This window comes from Pristiophorus japonicus, chromosome Y, assembly GCF_044704955.1.
Source record: "Pristiophorus japonicus isolate sPriJap1 chromosome Y, sPriJap1.hap1, whole genome shotgun sequence".
Taxonomy (NCBI): Eukaryota; Metazoa; Chordata; class Chondrichthyes; family Pristiophoridae; genus Pristiophorus; species Pristiophorus japonicus.
The window spans coordinates 21,854,092-21,870,816 of record NC_092011.1 but is presented as its reverse complement, the minus strand read 5'-3'; positions in this window follow the sequence as shown (position 1 = coordinate 21,870,816).

Sequence of the window (16,725 nt, the reverse complement as noted above, 5' to 3'; positions counted from 1 at the left end):
GACACGAGAGAGAGCGGACTTTAAACTAGGAGCTTAAATCAGGACACGAGAGAGAATAGACCTTAAACTAGGAGCTTAAAGCAGGAGACGAGAGAGACCAGACATTAAACTGGGAGCTTAAAGCAGGACACGAGAGAGACTAGACCTTAAACTGGGAGCTTAAAGCAGGACACGAGAGAGACCAGACCTTAAACTGGGAGCTTAAAGCAGGACACAAGAGAGACCAGACCTTAAACTGGGAGCTTAAAGCAGGACACGAGTGAGACCGGACCTTAAACTGGAAGCTTAAAGCAGGAGACGAGAGAGACCAGACCTTAAACTGGGAGCTTAAAGCAGGAGACAAGAGAGAGCGGACCTTAAACTAGGAGCTTAATCAGGACACGAGAGAGACTAGACCTTAAAGTAGGAGCTTAAAGCAGGACACGAGAGAGAGCGGACTTTAAACTAGGAGCTTAAATCAGGACACGAGAGAGAATAGACCTTAAACTAGGAGCTTAAAGCAGGAGACGAGAGAGACCAGACATTAAACTGGGAGCTTAAAGCAGGACACGAGAGAGACTAGACCTTAAGCTAGGAGCTTAAAGCAGGACACGAGAGAGACCAGACCTTAAACTGGGAGCATAAAGCAGGACACAAGAGAGACCAGACCTTAAACTGGGAGCTTAAAGCAGGACGCGAGAGAGACCGGACCTTAAACTGGAAGCTTAAAGCAGGAGACGAGAGAGACCAGACCTTAAACTGGGAGCTTAAAGCAGGACACGAGAGAGACCAGACCTTAAACTGGGAGCTTAAAGCAGGACACGAGAGAGACCGGACCATAAACTGGGAGCTTAAAGCAGGAGACGAGAGAGACCAGACCTTAAACTGGGAGCTTAAAGCAGGACACGAGAGAGACCAGACCTTAAACTGGGAGCTTAAAGCAGGACACGAGAGAGAGCGGACCTTAAACTAGGAGCTTAAAGCAGGAAACGAGAGAGAGCGGTCCTTAAACTAGGAACTTAAAGCAGGACACAAGAGAGACCAGACCTTAAACTGGGAGCTTAAAGCAGGACACGAGGTAGACCGGACCTTAAACTGCTCACTTAAATCAGGAGACGAGAGAGACCAGATCTGAAGCTGGGAGCTTAAAGCAGGAAACGAGATTACCAGACATTAAACTGGAAGCTTAAAGCAGGACACGAGAGAGACCGGACCTTAAGCTAGGAGCTTAAAGCAGGAGACGAGAGAGACCGGACCTTAAACTGGGAGCTTAAAGCAGGACACGAGGTAGACCGGACCTTAAACTGGGAGCTGAAAGCAGGACACGAGAGAGACCAGACCTGAAGCTGGGAGCTTAAAGCAGGACACGAGAGAGAGCGGACCTTAAACTAGGAGCTTAAAGCAGGAAACGAGAGAGAGCGGTCCTTAAACTAGGAACTTAAAGCAGGACACAAGAGAGACCAGACCTTAAGCTAGGAGCTTAAAGCAGGAGACGAGAGAGAACAGACATTAAGCTAGGAGTTTAAAACAGGCCACGAGAGAGACCAGACCTTAAACTGGGAGCTTAAAGCAGGACACGAGAGAGACCAGACCTTAAGCTAGGAGCTTAAAGCAGGAGACGAGAGAGACCAGACCTGAAACTGGGAGCTTAAAGCAGGACACGAGAAAGACCAAACCTGAAGCTAGGAGCTTAAAGCAGGACACGAGAATGACCAAACCTGAAGCTAGGAGCTTAAAGCAGAACACGAGAAAGACCAAACCTGAAGCTAGGAGCTTAAAGCAGTACACGAGAGAGAGCGGACCTTAAACTAGGAGCTTAAATCAGGACACGAGAGAGACTAGACCTTAAGCTAGGAGCTTAAAGCAGGACACGAGAGAGAGCGGACTTTAAACTAGGAGCTTAAATCAGGACACGAGAGAGAATAGACCTTAAACTAGGAGCTTAAAGCAGGAGACGAGAGAGACCAGACATTAAACTGGGAGCTTAAAGCAGGACACGAGAGAGAATAGACCTTAAACTAGGAGCTTAAAGCAGGAGACGAGAGAGACCAGACATTAAACTGGGAGCTTAAAGCAGGACACGAGAGAGACTAGACCTTAAGCTAGGAGCTTAAAGCAGGACACGAGAGAGACCAGACCTTAAACTGGGAGCTTAAAGCAGGACACGAGAGAGACCAGACCTTAAGCTGGGAGCTTAAAGCAGGACACGAGAGGGACCGGACCTTAAACTGGAAGCTTAAAGCAGGAGACGAGAGAGACCAGACCTTAAACTGGGAGCTTAAAGCAGGACACGAGAGAGACCAGACCTTAAACTGGGAGCTTAAAGCAGGACACGAGAGAGACCGGACCTTAAACTGGGAGCTTAAAGCAGGAGACGAGAGAGACCAGACCTTAAACTGGGAGCTTAAAGCAGGACACGAGAGAGACCAGACCTTAAACTGGGAGCTTAAAGCAGGACACGAGAGAGACCAGACCTTAAGCTAGGAGCTTAAAGCAGGACACGAGAGAGACCAGACCTTAAGCTAGGAGCTTAAAGCAGGACACGAGAGAGAAAAGACCTTAAAATGGTAACTTAAATCAGGAGACGAGAGAGACCAGACCTGAAGCAGGGAGCTTAAAGCAGGAGACGAGAGAGACCAGACATTAAACTGGGAGCTTAAAGCAGGACACGAAAGAGACTAGACCTTAAGCTAGGAGCTTAAAGCAGGACACGAGAGAGACCAGACCTTAAACTGGGAGCTTAAAGCAGGACACGAGAGAGACCAGACCTTAAGCTGGGAGCTTAAAGCAGGACACGAGAGGGACCGGACCTTAAACTGGAAGCTTAAAGCAGGAGACGAGAGAGACCAGACCTTAAACTGGGAGCTTAAAGCAGGACACGAGAGAGACCAGACGTTAAACTGGGAGCTTAAAGCAGGACATGAGAGAGACCGGACCTTAAACTGGGAGCTTAAAGCAGGAGACGAGAGAGACCAGACCTTAAACTGGGAGCTTAAAGCAGGACACGAGAGAGACCAGACCTTAAACTGGGAGCTTAAAGCAGGACACGAGAGAGACCAGACCTTAAGCTAGGAGCTTAAAGCAGGACACGAGAGAGACCAGACTTTAAGCTAGGAGCTTAAAGCAGGACATGAGAGAGAAAAGACCTTAAACTGGTAACTTAAATCAGGAGACGAGAGAGACCAGACCTGAAGCAGGGAGCTTAAAGCAGGAGACGAGAGAGACCAAACCTGAAGCTAGGAGCTTAAAGCAGGACACGAGAGAGAGCGGACCTTAAACTAGGAGCTTAAATCAGGACACGAGAGAGACTAGACCTTAAGCTAGGAGCTTAAAGCAGGAGACAAGAGAGATCAGACCTTAAGCTAGGAGCTTAAAGCAGGAGACAAGAGAGAACGGACCTTAAACTAGGAGCTTAATCAGGACACGAGAGAGACTAGACCTTAAGCTAGGAGCTTAAAGCAGGACACGAGAGAGAGCGGACTTTAAACTAGGAGCTTAAATCAGGACACGAGAGAGAATAGACCTTAAACTAGGAGCTTAAAGCAGGAGACGAGAGAGACCAGACATTAAACTGGGAGCTTAAAGCAGGACACGAGAGAGACTAGACCTTAAACTGGGAGCTTAAAGCAGGACACGAGAGAGACCAGACCTTAAACTGGGAGCTTAAAGCAGGACACAAGAGAGACCAGACCTTAAACTGGGAGCTTAAAGCAGGACACGAGTGAGACCGGACCTTAAACTGGAAGCTTAAAGCAGGAGACGAGAGAGACCAGACCTTAAACTGGGAGCTTAAAGCAGGAGACAAGAGAGAGCGGACCTTAAACTAGGAGCTTAATCAGGACACGAGAGAGACTAGACCTTAAGCTAGGAGCTTAAAGCAGGACACGAGAGAGAGCGGACTTTAAACTAGGAGCTTAAATCAGGACACGAGAGAGAATAGACCTTAAACTAGGAGCTTAAAGCAGGAGACAAGAGAGACCAGACATTAAACTGGGAGCTTAAAGCAGGACACGAGAGAGACTAGACCTTAAGCTAGGAGCTTAAAGCAGGACACGAGAGAGACCAGACCTTAAACTGGGAGCATAAAGCAGGACACAAGAGAGACCAGACCTTAAACTGGGAGCTTAAAGCAGGACACGAGAGAGACCGGACCTTAAACTGGAAGCTTAAAGCAGGAGACGAGAGAGACCAGACCTTAAACTGGGAGCTTAAAGCAGGACACGAGAGAGACCAGACCTTAAACTGGGAGCTTAAAGCAGGACACGAGAGAGACCGGACCATAAACTGGGAGCTTAAAGCAGGAGACGAGAGAGACCAGACCTTAAACTGGGAGCTTAAAGCAGGACACGAGAGAGACCAGACCTTAAACTGGGAGCTTAAAGCAGGACACGAGAGAGAGCGGACCTTAAACTAGGAGCTTAAAGCAGGAAACGAGAGAGAGCGGTCCTTAAACTAGGAACTTAAAGCAGGACACAAGAGAGACCAGACCTTAAGCTAGGAGCTTAAAGCAGGAGACGAGAGAGAACACATTAAGCTAGGAGTTTAAAACAGGCCACGAGAGAGACCAGACCTTAAACTGGGAGCTTAAAGCAGGACACGAGGTAGACCGGACCTTAAACTGCTCACTTGAATCAGGAGACGAGAGAGACCAGATCTGAAGCTGGGAGCTTAAAGCAGGAAACGAGATTACCAGACATTAAACTGGAAGCTTAAAGCAGGACACGAGAGAGACCAGACCTTAAGCTAGGAGCTTAAAGCAGGAGACGAGAGAGACCGGACCTTAAACTGGGAGCTTAAAGCAGGACACGAGGTAGACGGGACCTTAAACTGGGAGCTGAAAGCAGGACACGAGAGAGACCAGACCTGAAGCTGGGAGCTTAAAGCAGGACACGAGAGAGAGCGGACCTTAAACTAGGAGCTTAAAGCAGGAAACGAGAGAGAGCGGTCCTTAAACTAGGAACTTAAAGCAGGACACAAGAGAGACCAGACCTTAAGCTAGGAGCTTAAAGCAGGAGACGAGAGAGAACAGACATTAAGCTAGGAGTTTAAAACAGGCCACGAGAGAGACCAGACCTTAAACTGGGAGCTTAAAGCAGGACACGAGAGAGACCAGACCTTAAGCTAGGAGCTTAAAGCAGGAGACGAGAGAGACCAGACCTTAAACTGGGAGCTTAAAGCAGGACACGAGAAAGACCAAACCTGAAGCTAGGAGCTTAAAGCAGGACACGAGAATGACCAAACCTGAAGCTAGGAGCTTAAAGCAGAACACGAGAAAGACCAAACCTGAAGCTAGGAGCTTAAAGCAGTACACGAGAGAGAGCGGACCTTAAACTAGGAGCTTAAATCAGGACACGAGAGAGACTAGACCTTAAGCTAGGAGCTTAAAGCAGGAGACGAGAGAGACCAGACCTTAAGCTAGGAGCTTAAAGCAGGAGACAAGAGAGAGCGGACCTTAAACTAGGAGCTTAAATCAGGACACGAGAGAGACTAGACCTTAAGCTAGGAGCTTAAAGCAGGACACGAGAGAGAGCGGACTTTAAACTAGGAGCTTAAATCAGGACACGAGAGAGAATAGACCTTAAACTAGGAGCTTAAAGCAGGAGACGAGAGAGACCAGACATTAAACTGGGAGCTTAAAGCAGGACACGAGAGAGACTAGACCTTAAGCTAGGAGCTTAAAGCAGGACACGAGAGAGACCAGACCTTAAACTGGGAGCTTCAAGCAGGACACGAGAGAGACCAGACCTTAAGCTGGGAGCTTAAAGCAGGACACGAGAGGGACCGGACCTTAAACTGGAAGCTTAAACAGGAGACGAGAGAGACCAGACCTTAAAGTGGGAGCTTAAAGCAGGACACGAGAGAGACCAGACCTTAAACTGGGAGCATAAAGCAGGACACAAGAGAGACCAGACCTTAAACTGGGAGCTTAAAGCAGGACACGAGAGAGACCGGACCTTAAACTGGAAGCTTAAACAGGAGACGAGAGAGACCAGACCTTAAAGTGGGAGCTTAAAGCAGGACACGAGAGAGACCAGACCTTAAAATGGGAGCTTAAAGCAGGACACGAGAGAGACCGGACCTTAAACTGGGAGCTTAAAGCAGGAGACGAGAGAGACCAGACCTTAAACTGGGAGCTTAAAGCAGGACACGAGAGAGACCAGACCTTAAACTGGGAGCTTAAAGCAGGACACGAGAGAGACCAGACCTTAAGCTAGGAGCTTAAAGCAGGACACGAGAGAGACCAGACCTTAAACTAGGAGCTTAAAGCAGGACACGAGAGAGAAAAGACCTTAAACTGGTAACTTAAATCAGGAGACGAGAGAGACCAGACCTGAAGCAGGGAGCTTAAAGCAGGAGACGAGAGAGACTAGACCTTAAGCTAGGAGCTTAAAGCAGGACACGAGAGAGACCAGACCTTAAACTAGGAGCTTAAAGCAGGACACGAGAGAGACTAGACGTTAAGCTAGGAACTTAAAGCAGGAGAAAGAGAGAGCGGACCTTAAACTAGGAGCTTAATCAGGACACGAGAGAGACTAGACCTTAAGCTAGGAGCTTAAAGCAGGACACGAGAGAGAGCGGACTTTAAACTAGGAGCTTAAATCAGGACACGAGAGAGAATAGACCTTAAACTAGGAGCTTAAAGCAGGAGACGAGAGAGACCAGACCTTAAACTGGGAGCTTAAAGCAGGACACGAGAGAGACTAGACCTTAAGCTAGGAGCTTAAAGCAGGACACGAGAGAGACCAGACCTTAAACTGGGAGCTTAAAGCAGGACACGAGAGAGACCAGACCTTAAGCTGGGAGCTTAAAGCAGGACACGAGAGGGACCGGACCTTAAACTGGAAGCTTAAAGCAGGAGACGAGAGAGACCAGACCTTAAACTGGGAGCTTAAAGCAGGACACGAGAGAGACCAGACGTTAAACTGGGAGCTTAAAGCAGGACATGAGAGAGACCGGACCTTAAACTGGGAGCTTAAAGCAGGAGACGAGAGAGACCAGACCTTAAACTGGGAGCTTAAAGCAGGACACGAGAGAGACCAGACCTTAAACTGGGAGCTTAAAGCAGGACACGAGAGAGACCAGACCTTAAGCTAGGAGCTTAAAGCAGGACACGAGAGAGACCAGACTTTAAGCTAGGAGCTTAAAGCAGGACACGAGAGAGAAAAGACCTTAAACTGGTAACTTAAATCAGGAGACGAGAGAGACCAGACCTGAAGCAGGGAGCTTAAAGCAGGAGACGAGTGAGACCAAACCTGAAGCTAGGAGCTTAAAGCAGGACACGAGAGAGAGCGGACCTTAAACTAGGAGCTTAAATCAGGACACGAGAGAGACTAGACCTTAAGCTAGGAGCTTAAAGCAGGAGACAAGAGAGATCAGACCTTAAGCTAGGAGCTTAAAGCAGGAGACAAGAGAGAGCGGACCTTAAACTAGGAGCTTAATCAGGACACGAGAGAGACTAGACCTTAAGCTAGGAGCTTAAAGCAGGACACGAGAGAGAGCGGACTTTAAACTAGGAGCTTAAATCAGGACACGAGAGAGAATAGACCTTAAACTAGGAGCTTAAAGCAGGAGACGAGAGAGACCAGACATTAAACTGGGAGCTTAAAGCAGGACACGAGAGAGACCAGACCTTAAACTGGGAGCTTAAAGCAGGACACGAGAGAGACCGGACCTTAAACTGGGAGCTTAAAGCAGGAGACGAGAGAGACCAGACCTTAAACTGGGAGCTTAAAGCAGGACACGAGAGAGACCAGACCTTAAACTGGGAGCTTAAAGCAGGACACGAGAGAGACCAGACCTTAAGCTAGGAGCTTAAAGCAGGACACGAGAGAGACCAGACCTTAAGCTAGGAGCTTAAAGCAGGACACGAGAGAGAAAAGACCTTAAAATGGTAACTTAAATCAGGAGACGAGAGAGACCAGACCTGAAGCAGGGAGCTTAAAGCAGGAGACGAGAGAGACCAGACATTAAACTGGGAGCTTAAAGCAGGACACGAAAGAGACTAGACCTTAAGCTAGGAGCTTAAAGCAGGACACGAGAGAGACCAGACCTTAAACTGGGAGCTTAAAGCAGGACACGAGAGAGACCAGATCTTAAGCTGGGAGCTTAAAGCAGGACACGAGAGGGACCGGACCTTAAACTGGGAGCTTAAAGCAGGAGACGAGAGAGACCAGACCTTAAACTGGGAGCTTAAAGCAGGACACGAGAGAGACCAGACCTTAAACTGGGAGCTTAAAGCAGGACACGAGAGAGACCAGACCTTAAGCTAGGAGCTTAAAGCAGGACACGAGAGAGACCAGACTTTAAGCTAGGAGCTTAAAGCAGGACACGAGAGAGAAAAGACCTTAAACTGGTAACTTAAATCAGGAGAAGAGAGAGACCAGACCTGAAGCAGGGAGCATAAAGCAGGAGACGAGAGAGACCAAACCTGAAGCTAGGAGCTTAAAGCAGGACACGAGAGAGAGCGGACCTTAAACTAGGAGCTTAAATCAGGACACGAGAGAGACTAGACCTTAAGCTAGGAGCTTAAAGCAGGAGACAAGAGAGATCAGACCTTAAGCTAGGAGCTTAAAGCAGGAGACAAGAGAGAGCGGACCTTAAACTAGGAGCTTAATCAGGACACGAGAGAGACTAGACCTTAAGCTAGGAGCTTAAAGCAGGACACGAGAGAGAGCGGACTTTAAACTAGGAGCTTAAATCAGGACACGAGAGAGAATAGACCTTAAACTAGGAGCTTAAAGCAGGAGACGAGAGAGACCAGACATTAAACTGGGAGCTTAAAGCAGGACACGAGAGAGACTAGACCTTAAACTGGGAGCTTAAAGCAGGACACGAGAGAGACCAGACCTTAAACTGGGAGCTTAAAGCAGGACACAAGAGAGACCAGACCTTAAACTGGGAGCTTAAAGCAGGACACGAGTGAGACCGGACCTTAAACTGGAAGCTTAAAGCAGGAGACGAGAGAGACCAGACCTTAAACTGGGAGCTTAAAGCAGGAGACAAGAGAGAGCGGACCTTAAACTAGGAGCTTAATCAGGACACGAGAGAGACTAGACCTTAAGCTAGGAGCTTAAAGCAGGACACGAGAGAGAGCGGACTTTAAACTAGGAGCTTAAATCAGGACACGAGAGAGAATAGACCTTAAACTAGGAGCTTAAAGCAGGAGACGAGAGAGACCAGACATTAAACTGGGAGCTTAAAGCAGGACACGAGAGAGACTAGACCTTAAGCTAGGAGCTTAAAGCAGGATACGAGAGAGACCAGACCTTAAACTGGGAGCATAAAGCAGGACACAAGAGAGACCAGACCTTAAACTGGGAGCTTAAAGCAGGACACGAGAGAGACCGGACCTTAAACTGGAAGCTTAAAGCAGGAGACGAGAGAGACCAGACCTTAAACTGGGAGCTTAAAGCAGGACACGAGAGAGACCAGACCTTAAACTGGGAGCTTAAAGCAGGACACGAGAGAGACCGGACCATAAACTGGGAGCTTAAAGCAGGAGACGAGAGAGACCAGACCTTAAACTGGGAGCTTAAAGCTGGACACGAGAGAGACCAGACCTTAAACTGGGAGCTTAAAGCAGGACACGAGAGAGAGCGGACCTTAAACTAGGAGCTTAAAGCAGGAAACGAGAGAGAGCGGTCCTTAAACTAGGAACTTAAAGCAGGACACAAGAGAGACCAGACCTTAAACTGGGAGCTTAAAGCAGGACACGAGGTAGACCGGACCTTAAACTGCTCACTTAAATCAGGAGACGAGAGAGACCAGATCTGAAGCTGGGAGCTTAAAGCAGGAAACGAGATTACCAGACCTTAAACTGGGAGCTTAAAGAAGGACACGAGGTAGACCGGACCTTAAACTGGGAGCTGAAAGCAGGGCACGAGAGAGACCAGACCTGAAGCTGGGAGCTTAAAGCAGGAAACGAGAGAGAGCGGACCTTAAACTAGGAGCTTAATGCAGGAAACGAGAGAGAGCGGTCCTTAAACTAGGAACTTAAAGCAGGACACAAGAGAGACCAGACCTTAAGCTAGGAGCTTAAAGCAGGAGACGAGAGAGAACAGACATTAAGCTAGGAGTTTAAAACAGGCCACGAGAGAGACCAGACCTTAAACTGGGAGCTTAAAGCAGGACACGAGAGAGACCAGACCTTAAGCTAGGAGCTTAAAGCAGGAGACGAGAGAGACCAGACCTTAAACTGGGAGCTTAAAGCAGGACACGAGAGAGACCAGACCTTAAACTGGGAGCTTAAAGCAGGACACGAGAGAGACTAGACCTTAAGCTAGGAGCTTAAAGCAGGACACGAGAGAGACCAGACCTTAAACTGGGAGCTTAAAGCAGGACACGAGAGAGACCAGACCTTAAGCTGGGAGCTTAAAGCAGGACACGAGAGGGACCGGACCTTAAACTGGAAGCTTAAAGCAGGAGACGAGAGAGACCAGACCTTAAACTGGGAGCTTAAACAGGAGACGAGAGAGACCAGACCTTAAACTGGGAGCTTAAAGCAGGACACGAGAGAGACCAGACCTTAAACTGGGAGCTTAAAGCAGGACACGAGAGAGACCGGACCTTAAACTGGGAGCTTAAAGCAGGAGACGAGAGAGACCAGACCTTAAACTGGGAGCTTAAAGCAGGACACGAGAGAGACCAGACCTTAAACTGGGAGCTTAAAGCAGGACACGAGAGAGACTAGACCTTAAGCTAGGAGCTTAAAGCAGGACACGAGAGAGACCAGACCTTAAACTGGGAGCTTAAAGCAGGACACGAGAGAGACCAGACCTTAAGCTGGGAGCTTAAAGCAGGACACGAGAGGGACCGGACCTTAAACTGGAAGCTTAAAGCAGGAGACGAGAGAGACCAGACCTTAAACTGGGAGCTTAAAGCAGGACACGAGAGAGACCAGACGTTAAACTGGGAGCTTAAAGCAGGACATGAGAGAGACCGGACCTTAAACTGGGAGCTTAAAGCAGGAGACGAGAGAGACCAGACCTTAAACTGGGAGCTTAAAGCAGGACACGAGAGAGACCAGACCTTAAACTGGGAGCTTAAAGCAGGACACGAGAGAGACCAGACCTTAAGCTAGGAGCTTAAAGCAGGACACGAGAGAGACCAGACTTTAAGCTAGGAGCTTAAAGCAGGACACGAGAGAGAAAAGACCTTAAACTGGTAACTTAAATCAGGAGACGAGAGAGACCAGACCTGAAGCAGGGAGCTTAAAGCAGGAGACGAGAGAGACCAAACCTGAAGCTAGGAGCTTAAAGCAGGACACGAGAGAGAGCGGACCTTAAACTAGGAGCTTAAATCAGGACACGAGAGAGACTAGACCTTAAGCTAGGAGCTTAAAGCAGGAGACAAGAGAGATCAGACCTTAAGCTAGGAGCTTAAAGCAGGAGACAAGAGAGAGCGGACCTTAAACTAGGAGCTTAATCAGGACACGAGAGAGACTAGACCTTAAGCTAGGAGCTTAAAGCAGGACACGAGAGAGAGCGGACTTTAAACTAGGAGCTTAAATCAGGACACGAGAGAGAATAGACCTTAAACTAGGAGCTTAAAGCAGGAGACGAGAGAGACCAGACATTAAACTGGGAGCTTAAAGCAGGACACGAGAGAGACCAGACCTTAAACTGGGAGCTTAAAGCAGGACACGAGAGAGACCGGACCTTAAACTGGGAGCTTAAAGCAGGAGACGAGAGAGACCAGACCTTAAACTGGGAGCTTAAAGCAGGACACGAGAGAGACCAGACCTTAAACTGGGAGCTTAAAGCAGGACACGAGAGAGACCAGACCTTAAGCTAGGAGCTTAAAGCAGGACACGAGAGAGACCAGACCTTAAGCTAGGAGCTTAAAGCAGGACACGAGAGAGAAAAGACCTTAAAATGGTAACTTAAATCAGGAGACGAGAGAGACCAGACCTGAAGCAGGGAGCTTAAAGCAGGAGACGAGAGAGACCAGACATTAAACTGGGAGCTTAAAGCAGGACACGAAAGAGACTAGACCTTAAGCTAGGAGCTTAAAGCAGGACACGAGAGAGACCAGACCTTAAACTGGGAGCTTAAAGCAGGACACGAGAGAGACCAGATCTTAAGCTGGGAGCTTAAAGCAGGACACGAGAGGGACCGGACCTTAAACTGGAAGCTTAAAGCAGGAGACGAGAGAGACCAGACCTTAAACTGGGAGCTTAAAGCAGGACACGAGAGAGACCAGACGTTAAACTGGGAGCTTAAAGCAGGACATGAGAGAGACCGGACCTTAAACTGGGAGCTTAAAGCAGGAGACGAGAGAGACCAGACCTTAAACTGGGAGCTTAAAGCAGGACACGAGAGAGACCAGACCTTAAACTGGGAGCTTAAAGCAGGACACGAGAGAGACCAGACCTTAAGCTAGGAGCTTAAAGCAGGACACGAGAGAGACCAGACTTTAAGCTAGGAGCTTAAAGCAGGACACGAGAGAGAAAAGACCTTAAACTGGTAACTTAAATCAGGAGAAGAGAGAGACCAGACCTGAAGCAGGGAGCTTAAAGCAGGAGACGAGAGAGACCAAACCTGAAGCTAGGAGCTTAAAGCAGGACACGAGAGAGAGCGGACCTTAAACTAGGAGCTTAAATCAGGACACGAGAGAGACTAGACCTTAAGCTAGGAGCTTAAAGCAGGAGACAAGAGAGATCAGACCTTAAGCTAGGAGCTTAAAGCAGGAGACAAGAGAGAGCGGACCTTAAACTAGGAGCTTAATCAGGACACGAGAGAGACTAGACCTTAAGCTAGGAGCTTAAAGCAGGACACGAGAGAGAGCGGACTTTAAACTAGGAGCTTAAATCAGGACACGAGAGAGAATAGACCTTAAACTAGGAGCTTAAAGCAGGAGACGAGAGAGACCAGACATTAAACTGGGAGCTTAAAGCAGGACACGAGAGAGACCAGACCTTAAACTGGGAGCTTAAAGCAGGACACGAGAGAGACCAGATCTTAAGCTGGGAGCTTAAAGCAGGACACGAGAGGGACCGGACCTTAAACTGGAAGCTTAAAGCAGGAGACGAGAGAGACCAGACCTTAAACTGGGAGCTTAAAGCAGGACACGAGAGAGACCAGACGTTAAACTGGGAGCTTAAAGCAGGACATGAGAGAGACCGGACCTTAAACTGGGAGCTTAAAGCAGGAGACGAGAGAGACCAGACCTTAAACTGGGAGCTTAAAGCAGGACACGAGAGAGACCAGACCTTAAACTGGGAGCTTAAAGCAGGACACGAGAGAGACCAGACCTTAAGCTAGGAGCTTAAAGCAGGACACGAGAGAGACCAGACTTTAAGCTAGGAGCTTAAAGCAGGACACGAGAGAGAAAAGACCTTAAACTGGTAACTTAAATCAGGAGAAGAGAGAGACCAGACCTGAAGCAGGGAGCTTAAAGCAGGAGACGAGAGAGACCAAACCTGAAGCTAGGAGCTTAAAGCAGGACACGAGAGAGAGCGGACCTTAAACTAGGAGCTTAAATCAGGACACGAGAGAGACTAGACCTTAAGCTAGGAGCTTAAAGCAGGAGACAAGAGAGATCAGACCTTAAGCTAGGAGCTTAAAGCAGGAGACAAGAGAGAGCGGACCTTAAACTAGGAGCTTAATCAGGACACGAGAGAGACTAGACCTTAAGCTAGGAGCTTAAAGCAGGACACGAGAGAGAGCGGACTTTAAACTAGGAGCTTAAATCAGGACACGAGAGAGAATAGACCTTAAACTAGGAGCTTAAAGCAGGAGACGAGAGAGACCAGACATTAAACTGGGAGCTTAAAGCAGGACACGAGAGAGACTAGACCTTAAACTGGGAGCTTAAAGCAGGACACGAGAGAGACCAGACCTTAAACTGGGAGCTTAAAGCAGGACACAAGAGAGACCAGACCTTAAACTGGGAGCTTAAAGCAGGACACGAGTGAGACCGGACCTTAAACTGGAAGCTTAAAGCAGGAGACGAGAGAGACCAGACCTTAAACTGGGAGCTTAAAGCAGGAGACAAGAGAGAGCGGACCTTAAACTAGGAGCTTAATCAGGACACGAGAGAGACTAGACCTTAAGCTAGGAGCTTAAAGCAGGACACGAGAGAGAGCGGACTTTAAACTAGGAGCTTAAATCAGGACACGAGAGAGAATAGACCTTAAACTAGGAGCTTAAAGCAGGAGACGAGAGAGACCAGACATTAAACTGGGAGCTTAAAGCAGGACACGAGAGAGACTAGACCTTAAGCTAGGAGCTTAAAGCAGGATACGAGAGAGACCAGACCTTAAACTGGGAGCATAAAGCAGGACACAAGAGAGACCAGACCTTAAACTGGGAGCTTAAAGCAGGACACGAGAGAGACCGGACCTTAAACTGGAAGCTTAAAGCAGGAGACGAGAGAGACCAGACCTTAAACTGGGAGCTTAAAGCAGGACACGAGAGAGACCAGACCTTAAACTGGGAGCTTAAAGCAGGACACGAGAGAGACCGGACCATAAACTGGGAGCTTAAAGCAGGAGACGAGAGAGACCAGACCTTAAACTGGGAGCTTAAAGCAGGACACGAGAGAGACCAGACCTTAAACTGGGAGCTTAAAGCAGGACACGAGAGAGAGCGGACCTTAAACTAGGAGCTTAAAGCAGGAAACGAGAGAGAGCGGTCCTTAAACTAGGAACTTAAAGCAGGACACAAGAGAGACCAGACCTTAAACTGGGAGCTTAAAGCAGGACACGAGGTAGACCGGACCTTAAACTGCTCACTTAAATCAGGAGACGAGAGAGACCAGATCTGAAGCTGGGAGCTTAAAGCAGGAAACGAGATTACCAGACATTAAACTGGAAGCTTAAAGCAGGACACGAGAGAGACCGGACCTTAAGCTAGGAGCTTAAAGCAGGAGACGAGAGAGACCGGACCTTAAACTGGGAGCTTAAAGCAGGACACGAGGTAGACCGGACCTTAAACTGGGAGCTGAAAGCAGGACACGAGAGAGACCAGACCTGAAGCTGGGAGCTTAAAGCAGGACACGAGAGAGAGCGGACCTTAAACTAGGAGCTTAAAGCAGGAAACGAGAGAGAGCGGTCCTTAAACTAGGAACTTAAAGCAGGACACAAGAGAGACCAGACCTTAAGCTAGGAGCTTAAAGCAGGAGACGAGAGAGAACAGACATTAAGCTAGGAGTTTAAAACAGGCCACGAGAGAGACCAGACCTTAAACTGGGAGCTTAAAGCAGGACACGAGAGAGACCAGACCTTAAGCTAGGAGCTTAAAGCAGGAGACGAGAGAGACCAGACCTTAAACTGGGAGCTTAAAGCAGGACACGAGAAAGACCAAACCTGAAGCTAGGAGCTTAAAGCAGGACACGAGAATGACCAAACCTGAAGCTAGGAGCTTAAAGCAGAACACGAGAAAGACCAAACCTGAAGCTAGGAGCTTAAAGCAGTACACGAGAGAGAGCGGACCTTAAACTAGGAGCTTAAATCAGGACACGAGAGAGACTAGACCTTAAGCTAGGAGCTTAAAGCAGGACACGAGAGAGAGCGGACTTTAAACTAGGAGCTTAAATCAGGACACGAGAGAGAATAGACCTTAAACTAGGAGCTTAAAGCAGGAGACGAGAGAGACCAGACATTAAACTGGGAGCTTAAAGCAGGACACGAGAGAGAATAGACCTTAAACTAGGAGCTTAAAGCAGGAGACGAGAGAGACCAGACATTAAACTGGGAGCTTAAAGCAGGACACGAGAGAGACTAGACCTTAAGCTAGGAGCTTAAAGCAGGACACGAGAGAGACCAGACCTTAAACTGGGAGCTTAAAGCAGGACACGAGAGAGACCAGACCTTAAGCTGGGAGCTTAAAGCAGGACACGAGAGGGACCGGACCTTAAACTGGAAGCTTAAAGCAGGAGACGAGAGAGACCAGACCTTAAACTGGGAGCTTAAAGCAGGACACGAGAGAGACCAGACCTTAAACTGGGAGCTTAAAGCAGGACACGAGAGAGACCGGACCTTAAACTGGGAGCTTAAAGCAGGAGACGAGAGAGACCAGACCTTAAACTGGGAGCTTAAAGCAGGACACGAGAGAGACCAGACCTTAAACTGGGAGCTTAAAGCAGGACACGAGAGAGACCAGACCTTAAGCTAGGAGCTTAAAGCAGGACACGAGAGAGACCAGACCTTAAGCTAGGAGCTTAAAGCAGGACACGAGAGAGAAAAGACCTTAAAATGGTAACTTAAATCAGGAGACGAGAGAGACCAGACCTGAAGCAGGGAGCTTAAAGCAGGAGACGAGAGAGACCAGACATTAAACTGGGAGCTTAAAGCAGGACACGAAAGAGACTAGACCTTAAGCTAGGAGCTTAAAGCAGGACACGAGAGAGACCAGACCTTAAACTGGGAGCTTAAAGCAGGACACGAGAGAGTCCAGACCTGAAGCTGGGAGCTTAAAGCAGGACACGAGAGGGACCGGACCTTAAACTGGAAGCTTAAAGCAGGAGACGAGAGAGACCAGACCTTAAACTGGGAGCTTAAAGCATGACACGAGAGAGACCAGACGTTAAACTGGGAGCTTAAAGCAGGACATGAGAGAGACCGGACCTTAAACTGGGAGCTTAAAGCAGGAGACGAGAGAGACCAGACCTTAAACTGGGAGCTTAAAGCAGGACACGAGAGAGACCAGACCTTAAACTGGGAGCTTAAAGCAGGACACGAGAGAGACCAGACCTTAAGCTAGGAGCTTAAAGCAGGACACGAGAGAGACCAGACTTTAAGCTAGG